Here is a 6,964-nt window from a genome sequence, read left to right as displayed (position 1 = left end):
CATGGAAAGGGATGTTTTTATGTCAGCAACAGAAGCCCAAGCTCATGGAATTGTTGATCTTGTAGCGGTTGAATAACAAATAGCAGGTATTTCACGCAAAAATCCGAAATTTTCGATTTTCTCTTTTTACCGGGGTTAATATATTACTATTAATCATATTAATTATTAATATCGAATATAGAAGTAATTCATAATCATCCGGTTAGGATTGATCTAAACCAACTCATTATGTATACAATTCAACATGCCAACTATTAAACAACTTATTAGAAACACAAGACAGCCAATCAGAAATGTCACCAAATCGCCCGCCCTTCGGGGATGCCCTCAGCGTCGAGGAACATGTACTAGGGTGTATGTGCGACTCGTTTAGACCATGGACCGGGACAAAAGAAAGTACAAAATTTTTCCCGTATCAGTTATAAGTACAGTGAATAGGATAGAATGAATGGAAGAAATCCGTTCACTACCGAAAATAAATAAACAAAGATTTATCGTATCCTTTTATTGTGTATCAAATTTATGGTTTCTATTGGTGCAAATCCAATCATCTCTATTTTCAATTTTAGATGAGAAAGAATTCCCCATTGGTAACAAATGCTTATCCATTAAGCAGAGGAAATCCTATTTAACAGAAGGATTATAGCCTTATTCTTCCAAGAACGGACTAAGAGGGTCAGCTACCCAACCAATCTTCATAATTAAATACCGTTACTGTATAGGTAGATCTCGTTGTGAAAGACCGATTACTAGATAATTCATGGGTAGAGCCAAAGAGGGTGAACTGTACAAGTTAACAATAACATTGATGAAATAAAAGAAGGAGCTCCGGTGTATAGAGAGGACCTCACCGTTTAAGAAGTAACCATAGAAACGAAGGAACCCACTATTTCTTTATCCATTTCTATTTTTATTTATTTACTCTATTTTTGTTTTTTATACCTAGTAAAAATACTATTTCGTATTTTGGGGTGATTAGAACAAAAAAAGAAATAGTGGTCGGGAAGGTTATAGTAGCAAAAGCCATTGGAATTTTTATTTTATACATTGGAAAAATACGTTTTGTTATTAATAGACTAGGAAAGGAGAAAGGAATAACTGAAAGAAAGGAAATCCATTAGTTATTCATCAAAGTTTCATTTATTCAATGACTAGAATTAAACGAGGATATATAGCTCGGAGACGTAGAACAAAAATTCGTTTATTTGCATCAAGCTTTCGAGGGGCTCATTCAAGACTTACTCGAACTATTACTCAACAGAAAATAAGAGCTTTGGCTTCAGCTTATCGGGATAGAGGTAGGCAAAAAAGAAATTTTCGACAGTTGTGGATCGCTCGAATAAATGCAGTAATTCGATCTAATAAGGTAGACTACAGTTATAGTAGATTCATACACAATCTGTACAAGAGGCAGTTGCTTCTTAATCGTAAAATACTTGCCCAAATCGCGATATTAAATAGAAATTGTCTTTATATGATTTCCAATGAGATCATAAAATACGAAGATTGCAAAGAATCCAGCGGAATGCTTAAAATGGAGTTCTCTGGAGAATGAACTCCGAGAAGGTAGAGTAGAAATTAGTATGATAAAATATGATAAAGTGGTCAAAATGAGCAAATATGTTCAATAAAAAAAAAACGATTTATTCTTCTTCCACTATTCTTTCTTTTTCTTACGACACGACAATCGAATCTAGATTTTCGGATTTTTCGAACAAAGAATCAATCTGCGGTTGAGTTTGGATTAGAATTTTAATTCAATTAAAGAGTAAGCTAAGTCTATTTATTCCTGGTTCTAAGACCAATAGTTCTAGCGGTCGACTCGCTTCTTTCAAATTGTTTCTCATTATTAAGAAAAGGTAACAAAGATAAAATACGAGCTTGTTTTATAGCAATAGTAATTAAGCGTTGCTGTTTTAAGGTCAATCTATTTACCCGTCTAGATAATATTTTTCCTTGTTCACTAATAAATCGACTAATTAAACTCATGTTTCTATAATCAATTCGATCCCCCGATGGAATCGGGGGCAAACGCCTACGAAAAGATCGTTTGGATTTAAGAAAGAGTCGCTTGGATTTATCCATGGTTTTTTTATTCCTTATCCCGAAAATCCTATTTCTTAATTCTAAATCATTTTAGATCCGATCGAAATAGGATTTGGTTTGTTTATATTTAAATCTAAAATATGTCTAATATATGTAATTTTTCATCTTCCTTGGATTGGAAAAGGGTGACACACAGCCGATCGGTTCGATCTATTTCTTTATCTCCCCATGAATCGTATGTTTGTAACACCGGGGACAGAATTTTCTCAATTCCAATCGACTAGGCGTATTGTGTCGATTCTTTTGAGTAATATATCTGGAAATCCCTATTGATTCCTTATTAACACCGTTTCGAACACAACGAGTACATTCCAAAATAACAGTTACTCGGGCATCTTTACCCTTGGCCATGAACCTCCCTTGGATTTTTGATTCACGCAACTCTTCCATTTTCCGATCCAAAATGAAGAAAAAAAGAAAAATTGGTAACTCGAAATAAAATTATGAAAGATTTCGTTACAATCAAATATTAAAATATAGTAATACAATAATTTCTAAATTTAGAATCGCAGTACAGTTTTTCATTTAAGTATTTTGTATGATATTGTTGCCCTAGCCATCACATTTTCATTTTCGTTCTCACTCTTTTATTAATTAAATTTGAACCTGGCGCCGCGTCCGAGTTTGACTGAGGTTGAATCCATTTTGATTCTTTCTAACTTATTCTAAGTCTAAAAACTCTAAAAAAAAGAAGGGGGAAGGGGATTAGTCAAAGATATTTGATTGTTTTTCTAATCTTCTTCACCCCTTCCCAAGTCAATAACTAGAATGAAAAAAACGGGAATACCAACGCATCCGGGAATAAACGATTGATCTCGATTAATAGACCCGCTAAAGCCCCGAACCATATAGTACTTACTACCGGTGCCACGGAGAGATATGTTTTTAGATCTCGCATTGAAAACCCTCCTACTTTATAGTAATTTGTAATACATACTGGTATTACATACCATCAAATGTATATATAGTTAATAACCGCTTGTATTGTCCGCGGAATTCCTAATTCAAATTGAAATGTACAACAGTTCAATTCGGTAGATATTCCCTTTTTTATTAAAAAAAATATGTAGCTTTCCGCCCCACCCCAAATATTCATTTTTCTTTACGGCGGATTTAATATTTATTATTTCATACGTATATAAGTCTTTTTATTATTTTTATTATATTTTATATATGATATGAGACAAAAAAGAAGAAATGGCAAGATAATTTGTGTATACCAATGGAGGAAATAAATAAAAAATGTGGAAAACAAGACAGGGATTCTCTACAATAACACTGTAGACCAATTGAAAGGGATGTAGCGCAGCTTGGTAGCGCGTTTGTTTTGGGTACAAAATGTCACGGGTTCAAATCCTGTCATCCCTACCTATTACTTATCTTCTGAACAGTAACGAGGAATCAATTGAGATCCATAAAAATTGAACATACATATATCGAATCAATCTTTTTTTATTTAATTTTATGATATTCTCTATGATAATATATGTATCGAAGATATATTCGGGTTGCTTTTAGTTTGATAATAAAACGCTCTTAGTTCAGTTCGGTAGAACGCGGGTCTCCAAAACCCGATGTCGTAGGTTCAAATCCTATAGAGCGTGATTCGATTCTTGTTGTTGTTAAATCAAAATGATACTGAAATAATTCAACAGAAATCAAAATTTTACCTCCTATAAAGCAAGTAGGGGGTCAATCAAAAAAAAGAACTGTTAATTAATCAAAGGTCCAACTGATCCCCCCGTCTGTATTGTAAATATGCGGTCACAAATAATCCAGCCAAAGTAATAGGAATTAGACCTAATACGATTCCAAATAGAAAAACTTCAATCATTTCAATTTAGTTGAACGAGGAAAAGGAGAGGTAATATCTATCCTTAAAATATTAATCGGTATTGCCCATGAATCTCAATGACCAAGAATTCGAAATTGAATTGACAAGGTAAAGAACTCTACAATATATAGAATATATTGAATAACACCGAAATCTTTCTTTTTTTTGAATTGTGCATTCAATGAATTTTAATCAAATAAGTCGTATCTTGTTCAGACCGATAAATAGAGCTGAGGTTATAGTTAAAACTGCTAGTAGAAAACCGAAATAACTAGTGATAGTAGGCATGACGAGGCTAAATGAAATACGTTATTTTTATCCATATGTTTATAAAGCACTTCCCTAAGTTTCTATTTTTGAAAGATACGCGGATGGATAAGTAAAAATACTAATTGAAAAAATATATTCAATTGAAAGTTTTTGATTCATCTATTATTATGATTATAGATGATACTAACAAAAATCTTGTGACATAGGTAAGAAATCAATTCATCATCTGTCTCTCTATCCCGCAATTCGGAATCAAGGGATTCATTGAACAACTCTTGAGTTTTCAAAACAAATATTCTTATTATAAAGAATTTATAAACAATAATTTAATATATAAATCTAGTAAATATATAAATCTATTAAATGGATTCTAAATAATTAGAAAGAAAAAAAAAAAAAAAAAAGAAAAATAATAATAATAAACTATGTTGTGTAACTTGATTCCAAAAATGAAATGCTCTTTGAATCGCTGAAGAATGAATGACCTTATAATGCCCTTTATTTATGAAATTGTATTCCCACTAATTAGATTTTATGTAGTGGGTTCATTTCCATAAAATCTTTTTTAAAAAGAAAAAAAGTATCGCACGATCAGATCACTCGAAACTAGGTTCTCCATTTATTCTTATTCTTTCCATATTAAAAACATTCTTCTAATTAGTTGAAGAACGATCGTTTGAGTCTAATATAAAACAATAATGCGTGCATTACGAATATTTATTATTCTTCTATTCGTTGTTCTGTTTCGTTCATCGAATCCTATGTACTACTGTTACTTGTTACTGGACGACTAACCAATTCCTTAAAATAAAAAAAGATTCAAACAAAAATATAACTACAAACACAAAAGAAATATTTCGAGATTTCACGTCTAATTTCATTGAATTTTGGGACTATTAGAATCTGCTTCCTAAATTATTATAAACCAACCAGTCGGATTCACATTTTACCCAATCTTCGCTTTCTAGCCCGAAGCCAATAACCGATAGAATCCTTAATACTACAGACAGGCATTTTCAGAATTTTCTATTGAATGAATGGTATATGATTCTACATCGACAAGCAGCAAGAAAAGAAGAAACAAATTATATTATTTAGTTTTAGTGCTTCATTTTGATACTTATTGTGAAATTGCGTTGCTGCGTCAGAAGAAGGATAGCTATACTGATTCGGTATACTCTAAAAACACCCTCGGTACAATATTGACGATCTTACAAAGATAAAATTTCAGTTAATTTCCATTTACTGATCTCATCTTTTACGGAATCGATCCCCCTTTTGACTGTACAAGAATATGTGGAGCTCGGCATGTCTGGAAGCACAGGAGAACGTTCTTTTGCTGATATTATCACCAGTATTCGATACTGGGTCATTCATAGCATTACTATACCTTCTCTATTCATTGCAGGTTGGTTATTCGTCAGCACGGGTTTAGCTTACGATGTTTTTGGAAGCCCTCGTCCAAATGAGTATTTTACAGAGAGCCGACAAGGAATTCCATTAATAACTGGCCGTTTTGATTCTTTGGAACAACTCGATGAATTTAGTAGATCTTTTTAGGAGGACCAAATGACTATCGATAAAACTTATCCTATTTTTACAGTGCGATGGTTAACTGTTCACGGACTAGCTGTACCTACCGTTTCTTTTTTAGGGTCAATATCAGCAATGCAATTCATCCAACGATAAACCTAATCCGAATTATAGAGCTATGACACAATCAAATCCGAACGAACAAAATGTTGAATTGAATCGTACCAGTCTTTACTGGGGGTTATTACTCATTTTTGTACTTGCTGTTTTATTTTCCAATTATTTCTTCAATTAAATAAAAGAAAATACTAAATAATAGTACGAATTATCTTATCCCATTCGGAAGGATATCATCTCATAATTATCTATGACTGTTTCTGTCTCTAGCACGACCACTTGATGAAATGGGGAGGGAAGTGGGACAAATGGCCGAGACTACTGGAAGGATTCCTCTTTGGATAATCGGTACTGTAACTGGTATTCCTGTGATCGGTTTAGTTGGTATTTTCTTTTATGGTTCATATTCCGGCTTAGGTTCATCTCTGTAATAATCGGATGAACTGAGTTGGAGACATGAAAGCGTAAGAACTCAACAGGATCCCCCTCAAATCAGAAAAAAAGAGGGGGTAGGTCCCGTTGAGCTCTTACTAATTAGAATTAGACTAATTTATTCATATAAATGAAAAAATGGATCTTTCCTATTTTTTCAAAAAACTTCATTTCTTTCTGATTCTGAATTGCTTCAAAAAAAAAATTGATTCAGACCATCTCTTTCGCGATCGTATCGGTCGATACTTTCATTTCAAAGCGAAAAAAAGAAAGAGAGAATCACTCGATTCCCTCTTTCTGGATGATACAATCCCAATATAACAATATTATATTTCTATCGATCAGATATCACAAACCCTTTAAATAGATTAAAATATACTAATAGAATTTTCTATAGTTATTTTAATATAAAATAGAATTGAAAAATTCATTGAATTTGTTCACTACTTATGTAATAAATCGAAAAAAAGGTTCTGATAAACCGGGAAAAATTGAAACTAAGAATAGAGATCTTTGACGAACGGGATCAAGAATAATTCATTAGTTTATTATTTCGACACCAGAACAAGAAAAGGAATTTTTCTGGTATCGAATACTAGAAAGATGCATAATTCCTTCTAGAATCCTTTGTTCCCTTCATTTTTTTTCTATTCTCCATTTACTTATCTTATT

The 6,964-nt window shown here is 32.6% G+C and overlaps 2 non-coding genes across 2 annotated transcripts; both read left to right on the top strand.

The window, feature by feature from the left end:
• The first annotated feature begins 3,400 nt into the window (after window positions 1–3,400).
• Window positions 3,401–3,474, top strand: TRNAP-UGG (transfer RNA proline (anticodon UGG)). The gene has a single exon. It is a non-coding gene; the product is annotated as a tRNA-Pro (tRNA).
• Window positions 3,475–3,636: 162 nt separating this feature from the next.
• Window positions 3,637–3,710, top strand: TRNAW-CCA (transfer RNA tryptophan (anticodon CCA)). The gene has a single exon. It is a non-coding gene; the product is annotated as a tRNA-Trp (tRNA).
• Window positions 3,711–6,964: the final 3,254 nt, after the last annotated feature.

Source organism: Cucumis melo, unplaced genomic scaffold (genome assembly GCF_025177605.1).
Source record: "Cucumis melo cultivar AY unplaced genomic scaffold, USDA_Cmelo_AY_1.0 utg002174l, whole genome shotgun sequence".
NCBI lineage: Eukaryota > Viridiplantae > Streptophyta > Magnoliopsida > Cucurbitales > Cucurbitaceae > Cucumis > Cucumis melo.
The sequence above is the reverse complement of the archived record's forward strand: the minus strand, read 5'-3'. Positions and strand labels throughout refer to the sequence as shown.